We start from the raw sequence: 25,327 nt of genomic DNA, 5'->3' as shown, positions 1-25,327 counted from the left end.
AGCGAATATTGCATTCGAAAACCAATATCACTTAAGATCAACACTAAAACTAACTTCTACACTTAGAGCCTCGCTCTATTTATACATTCCCATGGTCTGCGGACCATGGGTATGCTGACATATTCTATATTAAATTACAATATTTTAGGGTGGACAACCCTAGACTCTCACGCTTCATGCCCACATTTCGCGGGGTCTTACATTAATTTTTACCAAAATTCAGGCTACAAGCCCCAAAAACCTGCTATGGGGGGATCCGCTACCCAACAGGCCCCCAACACAATCATCATGACTCATTCCGAGTCACTCGGCTGGTGCAATGATCTTCACATGAAGTTCATCCAGTAACCTTTGTGCTTTGCTTACGTTCGTAGCTCATTCTTCCGCTGTCCATTGTACCTATTGTGTGCGTATCTCCGATGCTTCATTGTTAGGTGAAATTCCTTGCCTGAGTGCATATATGCCCTGCATCTGTGCCAGCTTTCCCTCGATCTTGGCGATGACCGTGATGTTGGAAATAATACTGAGAGGGGGGGTGAATCAGTATTATCAGAACTATAAAACTTTTTCAATGCTCAGAAACATATATGCTACTTTCGTTAAGTGAACCAGCGTGTACACGCAACTGTGTCTAAAGAAAACAGCGTATAACCAGAAATCTTATAATACAGTTAGTTGATCTTCAGTTAAGTGCATAAGGACATTATTCACCATATTAAGAGTAAACAGATGCAGTAGAACAGATCACACAAAAACCACACACATGAACACCATGATATAAGGTGGAAACCCAATGTGGGTGAAAACCACCTACTGCAAGTCGTCTCTATCTTTCTTTAATATGAAACTTCAGTTTACAATCTTTTTGTACTGGTGCAGCCTTATACCAGTACGCAGGCTACAACCTGCAGAAGGCTACAACCTTCTCTCGTTCTCCAAACTTCCTTGGAAGGGAGCTCCAACCCCCTTTGCTCTTGTACTAGCCAAGATACTAGTACGTAGGTGCTGGCCTACAATCTTCTTTCTTTCAGGTACCACCTTTCATACATTTTCAGACTGGATATTCCTGAAGCATAACATTACAATCTGAAGACCACAATTCATTCAACTTTCACAATAGATCATTGAAGCACAAAACATCCAATACTAGCATCATCAATCACTGAACCACTGAAACCCTGTCAATCACCAGTTACCAGAACACAGAGCAGACTACAGAACTCTGCAATAACAGTCAGACCCAACTGTAAACACAAAAATCAAGCTTCAAAAGATATACGCTACTTCAATGAGAGAAACCCACGTATACACGCGCTTTTACCGAATCCAACCTGCGTACAGATCTAAAAATAAATTCTCTCAACTTGCAGCTGTACCAGACATCAGTTAGACCCAGAACATAACATTGCGTCAGTATGCAGATCTAGAAATATGCATAATGAACCATATCATAATAGTGCATTTCAAATCATTAGATCCCGATCTATCCTTAGATCTAGTCTTCCATCAACCGAAGTGATCTCTCCTTAGCTTAGATCAAGCAACCCAGAACCTACATACCAGATCTCTTTCTTTTTCAGATATTCAAGCCTTTTCAAAAGATGATTTGCCTAATGATTTTCTTCTCCTTATATAGCCTTAGGCCTTGCTCAATACCAAGGGCCAAACCATAGAAATCCAATACCATCAACTTAGAAACTAGGGATCAACACGTCTGTCGAGATACTTTGGTCCAAATACATAGGCTCAAGTACCGAGGACTAACTACCACGGACCAAAGGGAAGCTTCCCGACATATACGCCCTTTTATGTTCATATACCTGCGTGTATACGCTCCTTCGTATATATTTAACCTGCGTATACGCGACTGAGTAAGCATATAAACGGCGTGTATACGCAACTTGGACTTAATTAACCTGCGTATATGAGATTTCTCTTCATTCTGTAGTCTGAACGGAGATCTGTCATCAAAGAGAGTTTCCATCAAGGACAACACCTGTATCATAGCGCCACACCTGTGCCAAAATGCCAACACGTGAATGCTTCCTCAAGTCAAGGTTGGATGCGCTCTTTAAGCACTGCTTCTTTCTGATGTGCGGCATCCACCTCTGCCTTTAGAGCCTAGGACTCCCTCATCTTGGCCAGCCGCTGAGTAAGGGCGACCATCTATGCAGTCCCCTGTACATTATCATAGGCCTGCTGTAACTTCCACGCTTCTATCTCTAACCACTGTAGCATTGGGTCTTCTTGCAGTAAAGTGAGGGTTATAAGTGACTGATCTAACAAGCCTGTGGAATCCTGTATGGAGCACTCTATTGCTTCTAACCCTGATTGAATGGTGTAGTGCCACTGGGCTCTGACCTCCGCTGGTGTAGAGGGCTACGCCTTTAGCCTTAGCTCTGCAATTTGCAAGTTGACGTCCAACTGGATCATCGTTGCTTCCTCCTTCACCTCACAGAATCCACTGGCCAATTTGTGGATCCGTATACCTACTAGTAACTCTGCTATAATCTCTAGTTCAGGGATGCAGAAACATGCTTCCTCGATGATTTGCTCCAACTACTGAGTCTGCGCTATTGCTTCATCGCGTTGGAAGCTCAGTTGGTCGATGTTGATTCGCTGTTCACTAAGCATCTGTACAACGCGTTCTTCCCTAGTGTGGAGCTCTGTCATCGCTCCATCCTATAGCTAGTATAATATCTCTCATGGAAGGGTAGCCAAGTTTACTCCAAGTCCCTTGAGCTAGCCTACCGCAGCTCTGTCCTCCGTGTTGTCTGCTATCAGTGCTCCTTCTGGCAGCGCGATAGTATTAGCCATTTTGGCCCATATCAACTGCTCAGTTGTTGATGTACACGTAGCCTCGTAGGCGGCTACCATTCCCTACTATTGGGGCTGCACATGAAGTTCCTGGAGTTGCATCCTGAGCACCCCCAACACATTCTGCTGCTCCATCATTGTCTCGTGGAGCACGATGACCTGTTTGGAGCAGTGAAACCCTAGAATCCAAAGATCTGATACCAAATGTTATGAAAACAGCTCAAGAAAAGATAGAAAAGATAGATCAACGCCTTAAAATTCAGCCTCTTCGAGGGGGCAACCTCCTTTACATTACATAAATGAACAATTCTTTGATGATTCAAATGACAAAACCTCCTTTCTATATATAGGAGTCTAAGGAGTCACAATATAATCCAGCCGACCTAACAATAATAATATAAAGCCACAAAAATAACAATAGAGGGATTCTATGGGCACATTAATAACAATATGGGGGCAATGGGGGCACAACAATATAAATAAGGGGTATAACTACAATAGTAATGGGGTAATCACTAGTATTATAGGGACCCAATGTTAGGCCCCTATACTATTAGTATAAGCCCTTATTGTTATTAGTATAACCCACTTATTATATTGATGTACCCATGTAGTGCCCATATTGTTACTATTGTGCCCCATAGAAGCCCGCTATTGTTATTATTGTGCCCTTACATTATTATTGTTACGTCGACTCTGATTATGTTATAACTCCTTAGACTCCTATATATAGAAAGGAGGTATTTTCATTTGTATCATCCAAGAATTGTTTGTTTATGTAATGTAAAGGAGGTTGCCCCCTCGAAGAGGCTGAATTCTAAGGCGTTGATCTATCTTTTCTATCTTTTCTTGAGCTGGTTTCATAACATTTGGTATCAGAGCTTTGGATTCTAGGGTTTCGCTGCTCCAAACAGGTCATTGTGGCATTTTCGCTATAACGTTTTTTCTGTGATGTTTCAGAAGTCACAAAAAAAGCCCATTTGAGAAGACATCGCGCTGAACCTTGGGTCGGAATTTCAGAGCTTTTTGCGCGATATTTGCGGAGATATGATCTAAGGAAGTTGGTCTTTTTGCAGACTCCTGAATTACATTCAAAATAGGTGACCTTGGGAAAATTGTCATAACTTTCTCTTTGGGGATCGGATTGAAATTTCGTAAGAAGGTACAAAAAGAGAACGGACTTTAGTTTCTTGTATGTGTGTTTCAGATTCAAAGGTCGAACTAGTGACACGTGGCACTTCATACAAGTTCGCTATTCTGGAAAGGTCTATAATCAGGTCATCTTGGGAGATTGTGCATAACGCTTTCTTAGAGAATCCAATTTGGATCAGATTGGTGGCATTGGAAAGAGGACACAGAGGGCTACTATAGGTCTCAATTTCAGAATTTAAAAATCTGAAGGTACAGAGTTACAGTCGTTTCAAGGTCGAGCTCCTAAAATCAAGAGAAAGCAAGATGAGGAAGTTTGATGGCAAGGATCCGGTAAATTGGATACTTCAGATGGAGCAATATTTTGATCTACATGGTGTACAACTGTTACAAAAGGTATGTATTGCATCTTCATATTTAGAACCAGATCAATTTTTATGGTACAAAGGGCTTTGTTCTCGTAAACAACTTGTTACGTGGTCAATTTTCATGGAGGAAATGATAGCACATTATGAGGATACAAAGAGCAACACCTTCTTTAGAGCAACACCACAACAATTGGAAAGAGTAAAAGGGCTTTGTGACATAGTCGAAAGAAAAATTATGGAAACTAGGAAGCATACCCCTCACAACTATAAAGATGGAAGTGTTGTTTCTCCTATCCTTTCACAACCTACAAGGGTTACACCACAACAATTGGAAGAAAAAAGAGAAAAAGGGCTTTGTTATAATTGTGATAGCAAATGCACTAAAGGTCATAAGTGTGTTGAGAAAAAATTATTTTACATAGAATATGAAGAGGAGGAAGAAAAGGATCAATAAACATCAAAAGAAGAAGATATATGCTAGGACGCCACCCCAGAGAAAGAAGAAATGAATCAGACCATATCTTGTAAAGCATTGGCAAGAATTACCACTCCTCAAACTCTCAAGATAGAAGGACATATCAAGAAGAAAAATGTGCAAGAAGTGAAAGATCACATCAAGAAAGAAGAAATGAATCCAACCATATCTTGTAATTCATTGTTCGAAATTACCACTCCTCAAACTATCAAGATAGAAGGACATATCAAGAAGAAAAATGTTCAAGAAGTGAAAGATCACATTGAGCATCAAGAAATGAATCCGACCATATCTTGTAAAGCATTGGCAAGAATTACCACCCCTCAAACTCTCAAGATAGAAGGACATATCAAGAAGAAAAAGGTTCAAGCAGAGAAAGATCACATCGAGCATCAACAGCAAGTTCTCCAACTTTTAAAGGATAATGCCACTTCGGTGCAAAATCAAACAAAACAATAGGTAGATCAACTTCGTAGTGAAAAATGTTTTGATGTAGGTGATTGGGTATTTTTACTGCTACATCTCAAGCAAGCTATTTATGAGAAGGAAATGTTGGCAATACTACATGCACTTAAAAAATGGCGACCTTACCGAATGGGAAGACTCTTCAAGGATGAGGATGTGGAAGCATTGTTTTGTGCTATTTATATTATCCAACCAGATTGGATAAACGAAGCAAGGGATGAATGGAAGAAGGACGAAGAAGTATGGCCACTTATTCAAAAGTTGCAAAAGATCCAAATTCAAGCAATATTGCTAGAAATTGAAGAGGAAGGAAAAATCATATTGGAACCTGGAGCAGTCACAGAAACAAGAACCCGACAGCTACAAAATCGATCAATTTCAGAGTATCTCATCAAGTGGAAGAACTTACCCGCTGAATATTCCACATGGGAGGACAAGAATTTTATACAGAAGCATCAAGAACTACTCAAGCGTTGAGGACAACGCTTTTTGAAGGAGAGGGGCATGTTAGGCCCCTATACTATTAGTGTAACCCCTTATTGTTATTAGTATAACCCACTTATTATATTGATGTACCCATGTAGTGCCCATATTGTTACTATTGTGCCCCATAGAAGCCCGCTATTGTTATTATTGTGCCCTTACATTATTATTGTTACGTCGACTCTGATTATGTTATAACTCCTTAGACTCCTATATATAGAAAGGAGGTCTTTTCATTTGTATCATCCAAGAATTGTTCATTTATGTAATGTAAAGGAGGTTGCCCCCTCGAAGAGGCTGAATTCTAAGGCATTGATCTATCTTTTCTATCTTTTCTTGAGTTGGTTTCATAACAACCTCCCTGGTGACTTCACAAACTGTGTCACCGATGTCGTATAGGTCACCCTCGGTTAGTGGAATAGGCTCCCCATCCAACTTGGAAGTCTTGGTCTTCTTCCGTGGCCTAGTTTGTTCTGTCACACACGGCCATTTCAATTGTGTAGAGGTTGTGCTTGTGTCCACGCCTTCCATCATATCATCTGTCCCATGCCCTGTGGTCAAGTTCAGGCGTATTTCTTCCTGTGTCATAGTGGCCCCTACTGTTACTGTATTTTCCGCGGTGGCCTTCACTTCCTCCAGGGACGCCTGTACTTCTTTAGCTAGCTGTTTGTTTCGCTTCTGTTGTGCTAGCAGCTTGGTGGAAACCTCTTGTCTTTAAATCTTCGTCTCATCACACACCACCAGATCCTGTGCATGCCACTCTGGTGGCCATGTGTCGAGCACCACGAAAACAGCTTCATCTATTGTGATGAAGGGGAGTGTGGTCCACTTCTGCTCTGGATCCTTCCACGTCCTGATATACACATTGTGCATATCTGCTTTAAAGTTTACAAAGATATTCAGACTGTCGTATATCAAGGTAGATAGGCACTATCAATTCTTGATCCACTGTCATATGCTCACCTTCATCAGTACCCAGAAGATCTTGGTTTCTCGGATTTGCGTGGCATCTTTCGTCACCCATAGCGACGCGTATTTTTTTGCCTCTGGCTAGTCCTGGTCAAGGTGAGGAAACTGACTATCCTCAGGCAATTCACCTGTAACCAACAAGATGGAAAAGATAAACCACATGTACTGGAAGGTATTACCTTGCTCTTGGGCCTCCCTGCAGTTCATCAGGAACTCGTCACAGAGGAACTGTGCCTAGTTGAACCGTAATCCTTCGACGCATTGCTCGGCTAGTGTGATGACCATTGCTGGTACCTCATTGCCACGAAATTTTCTCATCACCTTTCCTGCCAAAAATTGGGTAGCGACGCGGACCCCTTTGTTCTGAATACTAGTAATAACGTAACCCGTCTACTTTCTCTCCAACTTATATTTCTTTTTCATGGCCTCCGCAATCGCCAAGTCTCCACTTGTGCTAGCTATTTCTGTAGGGTCCCTTGCCATACAGGGAAGCCAAGAAATCCTATGAATGAGCTCCACCATGATGGGAATGGGCTCCTCCAGCCACAAGTACCCATTGTGCACTAGGTAAAGCAGTTTCTTGATGAAAAATATTGTGATTGGGGACCTATGTAAGTGTGGAATTGATAGGAGGTGGAGTAGCCCGGCCTCCTCCACCCTACGCAGCCATGTCCATGGCTACAGTGTTGTAACTGCCCCCTCCGTGATTTGTTCCATCAGTTGGTTAGATTCAAAATGAGGGAACTTCTCGCTATCCTTGATGTCCCAATCTTCAAACTTCATAGTGGGTATGCGGCCCACGGTCGAACCTTCAAACAGAACTACCTCAGGGAGGAACAAGGTGTTGGGTGTGCTTTTAACGACATCCAAATCTTTAGGTTCCTTAATCCTCCCTTTCCGTGGAGGGACATACTTGGGAAGCTTTGATGTGGTGCATACTGGCTACATGTCTTCTTCCATCTCTTCCTCTAGTTCCATCTCTTCTACAAAGGTCTGAGGATCTTCCTCCTCATCATTGCTCTCAATATTAACCATTTTTCCCTTTTCTTCCATTGACAGTTTGTCGAACCATGGATTTCGCGGAGACATACAGACCAGTCCTACTGCCTGTGGGTCCTTTTTGGGCCTCGGCATCCGGTGAAATTTAGGGATTTCTGGTGCATCCCCTACTGGTGGCATAGAACTCTACGTGGCTCCCTTGGTTGTTGACATTATTCTGATCAGGGAATCCTGTGTATCCTTTGGCAATGCTTCAAACCACAGACTTGCTCTTACAACCTCCAAATTCATCAGGTTCATGCCTGCTTGATAATGCAACAACTTAATTTGCAAAATGCCAAGGGTTGTTCGGTGGAGGGCCACCTGTGATTTATAGGCCCTTTTGAATTCAAATTCAACCGTTCCCCCTAGATTCAGCTCATTAATGTGAGACTGGCAGCAGATAGTCCCAAATCTAGTTCTGACTTTGTGTCTTAATTGCCCGCCATCCACTCCTCGTTGTCTTAAATTGGCCATCTTGTCATGAACAGTGACACCAACGGTCACTTTCCAGCCTGTCCGCACGCCAGAGTAGTCCATTATGCGTGAGCGCGACCTGTGCATCATAATGTTCCTACGCGCACCTTTCATGTCGTGCAGCCCCCATATAGACTCGTTTATAGTTCCACGCTCTCTTTCAAATGGTTGGAGCGCTGAGACTGTGCTTCCTATGGATAGTTAGGTGGTTGCACTACTGGTACGAGGCTTCAAGTCACCTCACAATCCGGTCGGCAGGCCTCCCTTAGTTACCCTCGCACCCGTCAGTGCTTTGTGTTCTTCCTTCTGTGGTAAGCTTCCTTGGTGACTTAGTCTGATAAGGTGGGGTCGTAGCCATGGTAGTAGAGCCAAAAAGTCTCAACGACAATCTTCTAGTGCAGTGGTAGGGTTGCCCATACATGGTCCCATCCTTCTGCCAATGCGTAATGCTTGTGAGATTTTGGTTTCCAGCTTTCTGATATCTTTGTCCATTAATATTCTTTGTTGCTTTAGTCATACCCGATCTTTTTCGAGTTCACGAAGCTCAAGGTTCCCTCGCTGAATGGCTTCTTGAATCTACATATGTTCGTCCTTGCGCAGCTGCATAATCTCTTTGCTTTGGTCCCTACCCACAATCACAATTATAGGAGTGCTCGCGTGAGGATTCTTTCCCAAAGCTATGGCCTTGACTCTGCTCATCGTCTTCAGAACCATTTCCACACTCAGGTTCCTGCACATGGCCCCATAGGCCCATCAGACCACTGGCACGCGCAGGTCCCAATCAGTTCATCCCATCTGGTAGACTCTATTCATGATTCCACATAGTTTTGTGGAGGCTCTAACGTCGAATTCTTGTCGCTTTTCCTGCTACCGCGTTGGGTTTTGATCCCCAACCCATAGTCTGGGATGTCCGTGTAGAGCACACGCCTGCACCAATCGACCCAGGTGGGTGTGTAGACTATTTCGTCCTGGCTGCCCGACTCACGTTCGACGCTGGGGACTTCTAAACTGTAAGCGCATCTGTCTTCTACATTCATGCTAGTTCCCCATTGTCTTCTAATGTGTATTTCATCATTATGCAGATGTCGTGTGCAACGCCCATTCTAGCGCATTGTACTGCTATTGTTCCAGTACTGCACTTTCAAATTTTTCCAAGAATTCATCCACTCCTATTACCCCATCATATGTTGGCAGTTCCCTTGCTTTGGTTGTCATGCACCATAGTGATCTAATCATCATGTTGCAATTCAGGGTTGTTACTTTGTGCAACTGGTTCTGCCAGCGTTCTATTTCTTCATCTGAATCCGAATTACAGGAACTGTCATGCTCCCATGAGATTTTCCCATCCGCTGTTGGGTTTACCTAATCCTAGTCTTGCACCATTATCTAGTAAATGCAATCCAAATCATCGTCGCTATCATCGTCACGCATAATTCCAATGTAGCGCACTCCTTCCACTGGATCCAGCGGAACTACTACGCGTAGAGACTTTTTCTCAAATATCATCTTCCACTTCTTCACGTTGATGACTCCATTCATATCAGTAGCCTAATCTATTCCTAGCAATGTGGGGTAAGGGTTGCTATTATCAACAATCTCTATCACCTCAAAGTCTGTCTGTGTGCTCGCGCCTTCGATATCAACTGTTACCCCTTGCAACCTCTCCAAGGGAAAGATCTTTTGTTGGTGTGCCATCCGTAATTGAATAGGGGAACACTGCAATGTGGGCCTACCCATGTGTTCCTAGGTCTACTTTAGTAACACATTCACGTCCAAACCCAGGTCTAGAATTACCTGATCCATTTCATATTCACCAATCTGTGCCACTAATCTCATCTCCCTCCCAGTGTGCAATGTATTCTTTCCTAGTTTCTAGAATACGTGTGGTTCTCCTGACCCTATGCACCTAGTTATCAATTCTTGTAGTCCTTTCACTGCTCTGTTATCGTGCAACAACTTCATACATGTCTCTAAAAAGGAAGTAAGCATAGAAGAATCCATTCCTGGCTCTAGTTGATCCTTACTACCTGAAGTAGAGGCCTCCGTGAAGCTCTTCTTAGCTTGCATAAATGTCTCCTTTGCGTGTTCCAAGTCAAACTCAGGTTCCTTTGTAGTAGCCTTGTGAACCCATGTATCTTTTTCAGCCTGCTTCCCCTTGTCTTCATATATGGTTACGCCGCTTCTGAGCACCATGTTCACAATGGGTTCTTCTTCGCACAGTTCAGACCTCATCATTTGGATATTCTGAGTCAGAGTAGGTTGTAGTACCCCTTTCTCGCATATCTGTGTGATCAACGTAGGAAAATCTATCATCTCGTGATCAAACTAAGAATAGTATGAACAAGATATTCTCGTTGGGTTGGTACAATCACGAGCATAGTTCCCCAGTCCTCTGCAATTCTAACAGATTAATTGTCCTCAACCCCTTCATAGCCCCATTCCTTCTCGTCCTCGACCTCGGCCCTGAAATCCAGCACGCGCCCTCCTTGCGGCTGGGTCGAGGCCTCGTGTTTCTATCTACACTCTACATGCTAGGGTCTGCTCCATCATCAACTCATAGCTGTGACAAGTACACTCATCGTGGCCCACCGATCTACAAAAATTGCAAAACAGCTACTGGGGAGTCTATGTATACTTCTGCAACAAATGGCAATTTTCCATCATGTGCTTTCCTCCCACGTGACAGATCGCGCACCAAAGCGCGAGTACCGTACTTGGCCTTGCCTATGCCTCTGGTCTCAATGGCATTGGTCCTCCTCTGCCAAGTAGTGCGCGAATACCGGATAGTGATCCTTATCATGGCCCTGGCCTTTGCATTTTATACACCACACTTCCTCGTGCACCTCCAGTCGCGGTGCCCTATCCTGCTTCAAGCTCTGCATTTCCAGGCATATATTCTATAGCTGCATGTGAATCCATTGAACTCCTAGCCTTGGATCCTGTATCGGTGTTTCATGCAACCTCATCGCCATTTCCAATGCTTCGGCCTAGGTTGAAAGCTTCTATTGTGACAGCACCATCCTCAGGTGGGGTGTCAAAGACACCATTGTTATAGTACAAATTGACCTCCTAATCAACTCAGAGGAGAAAGACAAGATGACTGAAAGAATGACCATAGTTGCAGGCCCATAAACCACACTAATGCTCTCTGTACACTGACAACCTACTTTATAAAGCTTTTTTACAAGCATAAAGGAGCGTTCGTCAACCTGCTAACTCTTGTTGTTAGACCAGGGGGAGTGTTAGTGAAATTTAGTGATGCTCAAGTGGTTATGCCAACGAATCTGCCATTAAATATCTAGATATTATTTCCCTAAATTTGTGCAAGAAAAGCAGGGAAACTCCAAAAATCAAGATATTTAGAGAAATTCTATTCTAGAAACAGAGGAAAATGGGAAAAAGCTGGTAAACAAGGCAGGTTCATGGTTTTTACCCAAATGAACTATAGGTGGGGTTGGGCATCCCTAAATCGATTGCTATATAAGCAATGACAGGGCCATTGCAAAGGGGTCAGAGCATTTAGAAGGATAGTACATGGTGTTGTTGTGATATTGTCATATTCTTGAAGGAGCTAGCTGAAAGAAGGAGAAAGAGAGAGAGGAAGAAGGGATAAGGGAGGCAGATACAACAAGGTGATTGTAATCACTATTCTGAATATAGGACTATGGTTGTGTTCCACTACTCGAAGTGTCGGCGATATTGTGCATTTATTTGTTCATTCTGATGCTTGTTGTGTTGAGTAGATAAGTTACACATTTATACATGTTTGTTACGGATTCTTTCATTAATTGTCAGAAATATATGCTGTGATTGGTTTGCTTCGCTATTTTGTGCAGGAATCATCTTGGAGCCGGTCATGAGGAGTTCTTCTTACCGCACGGAGATCCCCAAGTGAACCTAGAAACAACCGAAGGTGATCCTTCCTATCAATATATGTTAGATAGATGAACATGTGTGTAACAGGTACCTTTTACAGATAACCTTACGGTCTGTCAGAAGTCCTAGGAAGACTTTCGAGGGTAGTTTTTATCCCATGCATTTTACCCCATAGCAGAACTGGCGACTCCACTGGGGACTATACATTTAGTTCCCGGTTATCCAGACTCCTCTCAGATCTCTTCTCTCTTCTATGAGCTTCCCGCTTCTTCATATCCTTCTCTAATCCACCATCTAACTTGTTGCATCCTGCAAAGTTTCTTTCTCTTCAGAAACTGATCCCAAAAGCCCACTTTTTGAGCTATTTCCCTCACTAATGCAGGTTGCTGGTCTACACAGAGCTTTATAAAGCTCTTTGACTATGCACAGGGAGCGCTAGTGGCCAAACTAAAGCTCTGTTTACACATAGACAGAGCGTTAGTGACCCATTTCCATGTTTTTCAAGAGATTTTGTGGACCAAAATGGGGGGAAACTTGTCCCAAGGGCTAAATTGAGATCTGTAATAGTATCATGCTAACAAATTTGGTGTCTTAAAATTTATTTTTAAAGAAAATGCTTTAGTTTTTCTCTTATAAAAGAAATTTTTGTTGAAAGAAAAGCTAATAAACTGTACATCCCCTTCTGTCGAAATAGTTGTAGGCTACTTTGTTTTGGTTCAATAGTTGTTAGGGCATATTGAGAAAAGGAACTTTTGTTTATGCAGTGTTGAATGACTTTGGATGCACTGACGAATACTTGAATATGTGAAATGATACATGTGTAGAATAAGACTTGTTTGCATAAGAAATTGATTTTTTTTTTCAAAGCATTGTTCTGCATGGTTTGTCGAGTCGAGAGTCTCATCATATTGATACGTCAACACCCCCTCTGAAGACAAATAAGAAAGTACACTAAAATTTACACTAAAATCAATCAAATACTCTTTTTTAGAGCAAACCAACATTAGATAGATTAGGACCTTGGGATAAGAGAGTGAGTCAACTACCCAAGGTTGAAAATCAAAACTAGTGTCGTTAAAGAGTGAAAAATCCTTCTGCACTCATATTACGAAGACCACTCCACTCACAATGGAGCGAAATACGAGACAACATCAGATTGTACTCGAAGGTAGCCTACTTTCTTTTACAACTCCTTTGGGCATTCTCTGTAACGGGGGTCCCTTCGGGGATTTCGGAACTAAGTCGGGGACTCAAGTATCCTGCCCACACAGCGTGCTCTCTATGACTATGTACCCCCTGGTAATGTTTGTGTTTTGAGGTATCTCTAGTGGCCAATACTTCTAGGTACTTACCTAAGCTGACTGGGACAGGCTGTCCTGGTACCTCAAATGGAGGAACCTACTTTGTCTTCATTTCTTGGGAGGGTGCTCATCCTCACGAGAGTACTTGGCCCCTCAATCTGAGGTTCGGGCAAAGCTCAAAAGTAACCGTAACCGTACATTTGGATATCCTTCTCTATTACTCATTGATAGACTGGGTTTCATCTCCAGTAATTAGTGTTTATCAGACAAGGTAATTTCACTTTGTTTGTTGATTGTCATTTTTATTGTATTTTTTCTTTTTAGGTACCTGAGTGCTATCATTTTTTAGACTTAAAGAATACCACCTTAAAATTTATCTGATAAAATTTACCGATAATTGTGGCTACATCCGGCCCTCACAATCAATCCAGATAGTTATTAGGACTTCCTCCACTCACCGTGGAGGATCTGTCGAGATCCACTAACTTGGATTCCTCATCTTCGAGGAATAAGTCTCCTAAATCACACACGGGATCGTTCTGGACGACCGACGATTCTGATTTGCCGGAGGATTTCCTTACGGAGGTATTTCTTCACCATTTTAACACTCCGCTTACAAATCAGTTGGATCCTATTATTGCTCCCATCATACTAGTACTTAATTGTTCACTCGGAGGAACTCTCCCATCTATTCAGTCGAAACCTCAAGGGTTGTGGAATTATAGAGACACTGTGAGTCCTCTACCACTTCCCCAGTCGATGGTCATCACAACACCGGCAATGTGGAACCTCGCAATCCCGTTTGTCCCAGGTATTGCAACTCACATAACACCCTCTATCATCGGAACCCAGCAGATGCCAGGTTCCACTCCTATGGCGCGCCAAAGCATACCTTCGACAAGTGCCACATATAGTGCTCCATATAACACTCAATGTGGCACTATGGGCACGGTTCTAGTTTTCCAACGCCAAGGTCGGCCACCAATGTATGGTTCTAACCCCCAGATTCAGATATCTGGGGCAGTTCCCAATATGCACATGGCGGCAGGGAATGTCACAGTTCCCTCGCCATTCTCAGGCATGCATGGACAGTCGCTGATTGACATGATTTTTCCCTCTGTCAATCAAAGCCATATGGTTAGTTCAGTGTCGTTTGGGAATCCATAAGGGTTCCCCACCCAATCCATGGGGGCACCCTACTCACAAACTCAGATGAGTCAAGGGGGCACCACTTATACTAGGGGCAACTCCATACCCCGGTATCAAAATCCTCATGGTAATCCACTTTACAACACCGTACTGCAAAGCAACTATTACACCACACAGCCCATGTATAACATGGGGAACCAAATGATGGGCGGAGCGCAGAGCTCCTCCGGTCATCCATCATCACAATGGTCCAAGTTGGGGGCACCCAAAAATTTTCCTTTTTTGGCAACATTGGATATCCCGAACTTATACAAGTTGACTAACGACCCCATCTACCATAACATACAATGGCCGCTGATCCCGCATAAAATATCGGCAGATATTCCTAAGTTCGACAGAAAACAAGGGGAGGATCCAGGCACTCACGTCACCACCTACCATCTATGGTTTGTTTCTAACTCCATGGTGGATGATAGTGTCTGGTTGCATCTTTTTGCCCGCACCCTCACTGGCAATGCTGCAAAGTTGTATATTGAGTTACCACGTGTGTCAGTGAATACCTTTGACGCTTTAGCGATGGAGTTCCTAAATCACTTTCAGTTACCTATCTGTTATGAGATAGGGATGGAGCTCCTTACTTCGTTTCGTCAGGATACCACCACCCACATCTCTGATCATATCCATGAATGGAGATGTAGGTGGAGGTTAGTCAAAGCTCCCATCCCTGATTTTCTCTTAACAGATTGGTTATGTAAGTCATTGCTCCTGCAAATCGCTAGAGATGTTGCTCTAGGTGGTGTGGTCACGGAGGACCAATCCATACGTCATGCCCAGCACTTGGATTTAATTTATTCACAGTCTGGCACTCTCTATGACATTATCCCCTATGCTCCCGATAACCCCAATCCTCCCACCACTTAGCACCCTGAAGCGCATGCCTACGGGGTCGTCGGCGCAACCTCCGGGGTCGCTGTAAAACAACTTAGTGGGTCCATTGCCAAGCTAGCAGTGGACCCCTCTACCAAAGCAACTACTCTTCCTGCCACTGTGATTAACTCTGTGTAGTCTACATAGAAATCCAATGGCAAGAACAAGAAGAAACAGAAAAAGACCGCTCCTTCGGAAGAGCAGCCAACAAAGAAGCCCAACCCGAAACAGAAGGCTATTGCACCTACTGATGCAGAAAAGGATAAAGGCACCAACTATTCGTGCAAACTCTGTCTTGAAGATCACAAAACCTAGCATTGTCCACGTCTTCAAGAATGCACGGATTACCTTGCCAAATGTGATTATGGTAAGGCACCTGTTGTCCTTAGAAATCCTTTTCCTACTCAACAGTAGCAAAATCTCGTTGCCAACCAACCGCAACCCATGTCAAGGGGCAGTGACGTTTCACAACATCCTTCAGCTAGAGAAGGATCTTTTGTCATTTACACATTTGGAACAGTAGATCTCACCACAAGAGCCAAATCTTATGGAGCTCCTATCACTCCAGCAGCAAAACCATCCTGAGGTAAGAGCCCATCGCTGCCCAACGATCTGCATATCGAAAGGCTGGTTGAGGACTTTGTAATTTGACTGCCCAAAGGGGCACTTCGATTTACAATGCACAATACATCTGCACGTGCCGCCAAACACTACAATATCATAGAGGATTTAGCGCAAGCACTGTCGGCTATGTAGGCGCTCGAAGTATTACAAACATGCCCCAGCCAATGGAAAGCTTTGCTTTCAGCTATTGGAGGTATTGACCCTATGGATTCCACGCTGGCTATTTTCGACATGGACAGGTGTAAACCTCCCCTTTCTCACCAGCTTGCATTCCAGGTGCATATCACCACGAAAGGTAAAGGTATACACAGAATTTTCATTGAAGAAGGTGCTTCAACTTGCGTCATGTCGGCTTCATGTTGGCTCGCCCTGGGTTCCCTAACCCTATCCCTACCATCGAATTCCCTTAAAGCTTTTGACATCCACACCTTTATCCCAAAAAGATACCTAGCCAGTTTTCCCATCACTTTCGCTGGGAAAACCGTAACGGTGGACATAGAAGTCGTAGACAGAAAACTCAGCTATAATCTGTTTCTAGGTCGCAGTTGGACATATGCCATGACGGGCATTGTATCTATTGTCTTTCGCATCATCCAATTTCCATTGGATGGAAAGGTTATTACAGTAGATCAATTTTCTTTCTGCACCCCTGATTATTCACGATTACCAAGTGGCTCTGTACCCCTAGTAGGAGGTGGAACTGACAGTTACGTTAGTTTAGGTACCGGTCTACTGAAGGCTTCTTCCCTCATGGGTTGTTTCCCTCTTCAGCCGCCGAAGGTTTCACAATCGGTCAACATGCTTTCATCTTTTCCTCATGAACAAACTGATCCATGGATCCTACCGGCTCCTTCAGACATTGACACTTACGGAGAACAAATGTCGCTGTCACCAGCTGAATTGGCCTGCGAAGCCATTCAAATTGCATCCGAATCTCCGATCACTTTGGTTTCGGCCAACAGTACCACTACCCCTCCCATAATCGCTCTTTCTTTCGATCCAATCAATCAAGTCCTACCAATGCACGAAGCTATTAGACAGATCACAAGGCTAGAAGAGCGACCTTGGGAGGATTCGCACCATCATGTTTCTGTATCTGATTTGGACATGATGCCTCTTCAAATCCTGTCACTTGACGCACATGAAATCATTTCCTCACCGTATACGACTATCCAACTTTTGGATTTGGAAGGAAACAGGGGCAATATTTCACAAACATTGTTCCCCGATATTTCTGTCATGATAGACATCGTGGAAAACATACAGAGTGGAACCAATCACAATCTTGAGGAATTTGTGAGCTTCACCTACCTGTTTAGGGACTTCCGCGATGTTTTTCCTTCGTCTTATGAGGAAATGCATGGCATAGACCCTTCTGATGTCAAGCATGAGATTGAGAAAGATCAAGTGTTATTTTTATGGTATTTTTCTTGCTCGTTAATTTGAAAAACCTCGAGTCTTCTTCTTTGGGCTCGTTAAACTACTACAAAAATGAATAGAGCACTATTAGGGATATTTTATTGCTCTTTAAAAAATATAAACATCCCCAAGCTTTTGTCCTTGCACTCGTTAAATCTATGCAACGATAAATAGAGCACTTTCGGAGACATTTCATCGCTCTTTAAAAAATATAAACACCTCCAAATTTTTGTGGTAGAGCTCGTTAAACATATATACCATAATCTGTAGAGCACTGTTAGGGATATTTTATTGCTCTTCAAAAAATATAAACATCCACGAGCTTTTGTCCTTGCGCTCGTTAAATCTATGCAACAATAAGTAGAGCACTTTTGGAGACATTTTATCGCTCTTTAGAAAATATAAACACCTTCGAGTTTTTGTGGTAGAGCTCGTTAAACATATATACCACAATCCGTAAAGCATTTTTTGGGATATTTTATCGCTCTTTAAACCATATAAACATCCTCGAGTTTTTCATCATTTTCACTCGTTAAATATATGCAAATGATGCTTTGAGCACCTCTTTTTTGATCTAGTTCCAGCTCATAAAATGAAAAGGACCAACAGAGCATCCTTTTTAGGCACTTTTCTCTCACTCTTGAAACTGAAAAAATCCCGAGCTATGTCTTGTTGCTCATTAAACATGCTAAAGATGACCCGAGCATTCTTTTAGGTACTTTTTTCAAGCTCATTAAAAAATGAAAAATCCTGAGTTTTTATTACTGAGCTCATTAAAGTGTCAAAACAAAGCACGAGTTTAGTTTGCCGCCTCGTACTCGTAACAAAATGAGGTCGACATCTATTGGAAAACGGTTTCTCTTTATCCAGGTCCAGTAGATTAAATACGGAAAAGTAACCGATACGCGTATACTATTAACCTTTTGTTGCACCCGTTTAACAACTATGACAAAGGGACCACCATGGAGTCTCTCTTTACAATCTTTTCAGACTCTCTAAAGGTGAAAAGATCATTGAGTTGTCTAGTCTGGACTCTTTAAATACACAGAAAAGATATAGAATCGTTCTTTTTATGATACCTTTCAGACTCTTAAAAGATGAAAAAAACGACGAGTTTTCCTGTCTGGACTCATTAAACTAATCAGATAGGGCAAAGAGTCGTTCTTTTTGTAATCCTTTTCAGACTCTCTAAACATGAAAAGATCAATGAGTTTACTCACCTAGACTCATTAAAAATCAGACGGGGAAAGTGGAAATACAACCGTATCTTGAAGCGTGGTTTGGCAGCAAAAGTTCCCTTGAATATGGCACTCCCTCAGATAAACCATCATTTTGATAGCCTCTCAATATGAACCCTACAAACCTATGAGTTTTTAGCCTATATTCCCTGATGCCATTGCATCTCCGTATCCTAAACACTATGTAGTGTTCATGAGTCTAGTGCCGTCTGGTTAAAACCGTTGTCATGCCTTCTATTGTTTAAGGGTCGCTACTTGTTTCTTCGATCAACTGACACTACATATCCTTTAATCATGCCCTCCATTGTTTAGACCCAAAAGCTCAAAATGTTCTTCAAAAAACAAAATAATCCTTGTCCGGTTTCGTGTCGACTGATGTAGGACACATCATTGCCTACCTTTCAACAAGTTCCTTCCTATTGACTTCAACACTCTATCTAGGAAGATAACCCAGAAGCACATTCAGTGTCTTGGTGCTTGCAGACATTAGTGGCAGGTTACCTTGTGCTTGATCATGGGTTTCCATCATTGGCTCCTGGTTAATCGATTCTACGAGTGTTCAATGATAAAAAATATTTAACACTCGCTAGTTTGAACTGTGCATCTTGGAGACCATCACCATTATCGGTGGCCTTCCTCGCATCTGTTAATAGTCTCCATTATTGGCTGGTAATCAGATGATTTTTTTCATGTTTGACATCAAATAATTTTATCACATGTACTAATCTATGCTATTCGGTGAAGTAGGAATCAAGACCTTGGGTAGAGGCTTGCATCATTCAACCTTGTTTCCTCTCCCAAGCTGCGATATTGTTCTTTGAAAACAACCATTTTAGGATAATCTATTATGACACTGGATTCGCCTTGTGCCATATTGGCAGCCAGCATTATTATATCTCTAAGGAGAAATTTACTCTGACATAGCTACTGAGCATGGGAATGCCTGACTCAGGACATGATTTTATAAGTTCATATATATGTACTTTTGTTGTATCAGGTTTTCCTTATCACCCGAAACTTCTCTCTCTCTCTACAAAGATTTTGACGGGAAACTACAGTATTTTCATAAAGTATTTCAACCATCGTATCTACCTCTGATCTCATACCTTAGGGGGCATCTGTTATAGGACAAATTGACCTCCTAATCAACTCAGAGGAGAAAGACAAGATGACTGAAAGAATGACCACAGTTGTAGGCCCAGAATCCACACTAACGCTCTTTGTACACTGACAACCTGCTTTATAGATCTTGTTTACAAGCATAAAGGAGCATTAGTCAACCTGCTAACTCTTGTTGTTAGACTAGGGGGAGCGATAGTGAAATTTAATGATGCTCAAGTGGTTATGCCAATGAATCTGCCATTAAATATCTAGATATTATTTCCCTAAATTTGTGCAAGAAAAGCAGGAAAACTCCAAAAATCAAGATATTTGGAGAAATTCTATTCTGGAAACTGAGGTAAATGGGAAAAAGTTGGTAAACAAGGTAGGTTCATGGTTTTTACCCAAATGAACTACAGGTGGAGTTGGGCAGCCCTAAATCGATTGCTATATAAGCAACGAGAGGGCCATTGCAAAGGGGTTAGAGCATTTAGAAGGATAGTACATGGTGCTATTGTGATATTGTCATATTCTTGAAGGAGCTAGCTGAAAGAAGGAGAGAGAGAGAGGAAGAAGGGATAAGGAAGGCTGATACAATAGGGTTGTTGTAATCACTCTTCTGAATATAGGACTGCGGTTGTGTTCCACTACTCAAAGTGTAAGCGATATTGTGCATTTATTTGTTCATTTTGATGCTTGTTGTGTTGAGTAGATAAGTTACACATTTATACATGTTTGTTATGGATTCCTTCAATAATTTTCAGAAGTATATGCTATGATTGGTTTGCTTCGTTCTTTTGTGCAGGAATCGTCTTGGAGTCGGTTAGGAGGAGTTCTTCTTACCGCACGGAGATCCCCAATCGAATCTAGAAAGAACCAAAGGTGATGATTTCTCCATATCCTGTCAATATATGTCAGATAGATGAATATGTGTGTAATAGGTACCTTTTGTAGATAACCTTACGGTCCATTGGAAGTCTCGGGAAGAGTTTCGAGGGTAGTTTTTACCCCATAGCAAAATAGCTACTTTCAAGGCCTCGTGTTTTTGTCTAGACTCTACATGTTGGGGTCCGCTCCATCATCAACTCGTAGCTACGACAAGTACACTCATCGTGGCCCACCAATCTACAAAAATTGCAAAATAGCCATTGGGGAGTCTGCGTATACTTCTACAACAAATGAAAGTTGTCTGTCGTGTGCTTTCCTCCCACGTGACAGATCGCGCACCAGAGCGCGAGTGCCGTACTTGGCCTTGCCTCTCCCTCTGGTCTCAATGGCATTGGTCCTCCTCTTGCCAAGTAGTGCGTGAATACCGGACAATGATCCTTATCATGGCCCTGGCCTTTGCATTCTATACACCACACTTCCTCGTGCACCTCTGGTCGTGGTGCCCTATCCTGCTTCAAGCTCTACATTTCTAAGCAGAGATTCTATAGCTACAAATGAATCCGTTGAACTCCTAGGCTTGGATCCTATATCAGTGTTTCATGCAATCTCATCACCATTTCCAACACTTCGGCCTGGGTTGAAAGCTTCTCTTGTGACAGCGCTGTCCTCAGGTGGGGTTTCAAAGACACCACAAACCACACGCGGTGTTGTGCATCCGTTAGCATCATATTAGCCTCGCGGATTGTACTCTTTAGCCACTTATCCAGATCCCATGGGGTCTTGACTGGAAGCATTGTGATCTCCTTAAATCTAATGACTGACTGAGTCTCTGATTTCAGCGGACTAAATTCTCTGTTCAGTGCATTTTGGATCTCCGCTATTCCTGCATTTGGGTTATCATTTGAGTGCTTGATGTACCATTGTTGGGCTCCAAAAATGTCATACAAATATCACTCATTACCATACATTTTTCACCTATGCTTCCATTATATCACTCACTATTCACCAACTTGTCACTCCATTTTCCCTATTATTCACCATTAATGGGTCTCATTTATATTTTCCAAATATTATTTATTTTTAAGCATTTTTGAGAGAAATTCTTGATTAAGTATTAGAAAATAATATATTTTACTTTATATATGGAAAGTGGGTTGTTTTTGTGACATGTGTAGGTACCAAGGAAGCTTCCAAGACACCTTTATGTGGCCTTGAAGGATCAAATTCGAATTTGAGAAGATAAACCTCATGGAGAAGATTATGATCTCATGGAGAAGATCAAGGACAAAAGGGGTTATGTGTCTAGATGGTTGAGAGATGTATGGAACTAAAAGAGAGATTAGTGGATGATCATTATGAGTTTGTTACTCATCCCATTGTATAAATAGGAGTACAATCTCCTCCATTTGTAATCTTAGAATGTTGAAGTTTTTGTAATCTTAGAATGTTGAATTTTTTGTAATCTTAGATTCTTGAAGTTTTTGTAATCTTAGAATTTTGGAGTATGTAATCTTATAAGCTTAGAGTTGTAATCTTAGAGTTGGTTTGTAATGGAGATTTTGAAACAAAGGATCATACTTCAATTTTGCTTCTACATTTGAGTCTCCATTGAAATGGTGTGCTTGTGGAGTTATGGAGGGCCCCCATGGCCTCACTTGCATGCTTATTTGCTTATTTTAGGTATAATTTATTTTATGTTTTTGTTTGATTTAAGCTTTCAAGTTTTGTTAAATGTTCTAATATTGGAAGAATCTTATTTGAAAGTGTTCTTGTAAGAGAACCGTAAGATCTAATACAATTATTAGATCTAGGTTTATTTCATTTCAGCTTTTAATTTCTTATTAGATGTTCTAATGTTGGAAGAGATCTTGTAGAATATGTTCTTGTAAGAGAATCATAGATCTCAAACAATTGTTAGATCTAAGTTTGATTAGTTATTGAAAGAGATCTTAATGAATATGTTCTTGTAAGGGAACTTTAAGATCTTGGACAAATTAGGAATCTTTCTAGATCTATATATTCTAGATAAGCACTTCTAAGTTTACCTTCCCGGGTTGACATAAATTAAACTCTAATTGAAATCATCAATTGGAACCAAACATTTTGGCGCCGTTGTCGGGGAAGTGCAACTAGAAGGATTTAGTAATTATTTTATGCATTTGTTTTTAATGGGCTAATTTATGAAACTTGGTGATGGCAGGTTCATAAAGGAGTTCAAGTTTGGAACATTTTTATTTTCACATCTAGTTAATTTAAATTCAGTTTTTATTTTAAACCCCCCCATTTCTCACTAATCCATCTACGGATGAGGGCTTTGACAATGTTGAACAGGTACTTCTTGGAGAGCAAGGACAATCACCTTGAGCCAACTCTAAGACAGGATTCTCACATACTTGTAAAACATAACGTAGAATTTTTAAATCTTGATGTGAGCATGTTCAAACTTTTAATCCGTAGATGGCTTCACTGGAAGCATGCTTTTGCTTAGAAAATAAAACATCTTTCAAGTTAATGTAGAATATATTAAAAAAAAAAAACGAGATCTCGTAGAATTTCGTCATAGAATTTCATCGTAGAATTTCCTTGTATAATTTTCTTTTAGTCTTGTTTTTTAAAAATATCATCATGAATAAAAAGAGCTGCTTCATCTTTGCATTTCTATGTCTTGTTTCTGTATCATGGGTGAGCCAGGAGCCTGATTGTTATGAAACCAGCTCAAGAGAAGATAGAAAAGATAGATCAACGCCTTAGAATTCAGCCTCTTCGAGGGGGCAACCTCCTTTACATTACATAAATGAACAATTCTTGGATGATACAAATGACAAAACCTCCTTTCTATATATAGGAGTCTAAGGAGTCACAATATAATCCAGCCGACCTAACAATAATAATATAAAGCCACAAAAATAACAATAGAGGGATTCTATGGGGCACAGAAATAACAATATGGGGGTAATAGGGGCACAACAATATAAATAAGGGGTATAACTACAATAGTAATGGGGTAATCACTAGTATTATAGGGACCCAACATGCCCCTCTCCTTCAAAAAAGTGTTGTCCTCAACGCTTGAGTAGTTCTGGATACTTCTGCATAAAATTCTCATCCTCCCATGTGGAATCTTCAGCGGATAAGTTCTTCCACTTGATAAGATACTCTGAAATTGATCGATTTCGTAGCTGTCGAGTTCTTGTTTCTGTGACTGCTTCCGGTTCCAATATAATTTTTCCTTCCTCGTCAAGTTCTGGAAATATTGTTTGAATTGGGAGCTTGTCACCTATAACCTTCTTTAAACATGAAACATGGAAAACTGGGTGCAATCGAGAAGCTGCAGTAAGCTCCAATTTGTATGCCATAGTACCAATCTTTTGCAACACCTTGTACGGACCATAATACTTTGGTGATAATTTATTATCCTTCTTAGCTTGCTTTAGGGACATTTGCTTATATGGTTGTAGCCGTAGGAATACCCAATCACCTACATCAAAACTTCTTTCACTGCGATGTTGATCTGCCTGTTGTTTCATTCTATTTTGTGCCAACACGAGGTTATCCTTTAAGAGTTGGAGGACTTGTTGTTGATGTTCGATGTGATGTTCCACTGCCTGAACCTTAGAATTTTCTCTTAAATATGATGTGATGGATGGTGGTTGATACCCATAAAGTGCCATAAATGGGGTCATTTTTGTTGCTGTATGGAAGGAAGTGTTATACCACCATTCAGCCAGAGGCAACCATTTGACCCATTGTGTCTGTTTATCAGATACAAAGCAACGAAGATATCCTTCCAAACATTTGTTTACTATCTCAGTTTGCCCATCAGATTGAGGATGATAAGATGAGCTATGAGCTAACTGAGTACCAAGACAAGAAAATAATTCTGTCCAAAAATTTCCAGTGAAAATGGGATCTCTGTCACTTACAATAATCTTTGGGTTTCCATGTAGCTTTTGAATTGTTTCCATAAATGCAGTAGAAACTGTACTGGCTTTAAATGGATGTGATAATGCACAAAAGTGTGCATACTTGGTAAGTCTGTCAACTACCACCATGATGACACTCTTTCCCTCAGACTTGGGTAAACCTGTGATAAAATCCATTGAAACCTCCTCCCAACGTTGGCTTGGAATGGATAAAGGTTGTAATAGACCTGGTGTCTTAATTGTTTCAACTTTATTTTGCTGGCAAACCAAACATTCTGCCACAAACTTTTGAATATCTGATTTAAGGCCATCCCAAAAAAATTCCTTCTTAACCCTGTGGTAAGTTTTTAAAAATCCTGAGTGCCCTCCTAAGGGAGAAGTGTGCAATTCCATAAGAATCTTTTGTTTTAGCTGGGAATTCTTACAGAGGTATAAGCGATCTTTGTACCATAACGAATCATTTTTCCAGCTAAATGTATCAGAAGTACTGGAATCTTGTTGTAGCTTTCGAATAAGTGCCCACACTTCTTCGTCATTCTTCCATTCCTCCCTTGCTTCGTTTATCCAATCTGGTTGGATAATAGAAATGGCACACAACAATGCTTCCACATCCTCATCCTTTCTTGAGAGTGCATCTGCC

The sequence above is a fragment of the Pinus tabuliformis genome, chromosome 4_1 (genome assembly GCF_031772625.1).
Source record: "Pinus tabuliformis cultivar Carrire ecotype Pingquan chromosome 4_1, CPIR1, whole genome shotgun sequence".
NCBI classification, from domain to species: domain Eukaryota; kingdom Viridiplantae; phylum Streptophyta; class Pinopsida; order Pinales; family Pinaceae; genus Pinus; species Pinus tabuliformis.
The sequence above is the reverse complement of the archived record's forward strand: the minus strand, read 5'-3'. Positions refer to the sequence as shown.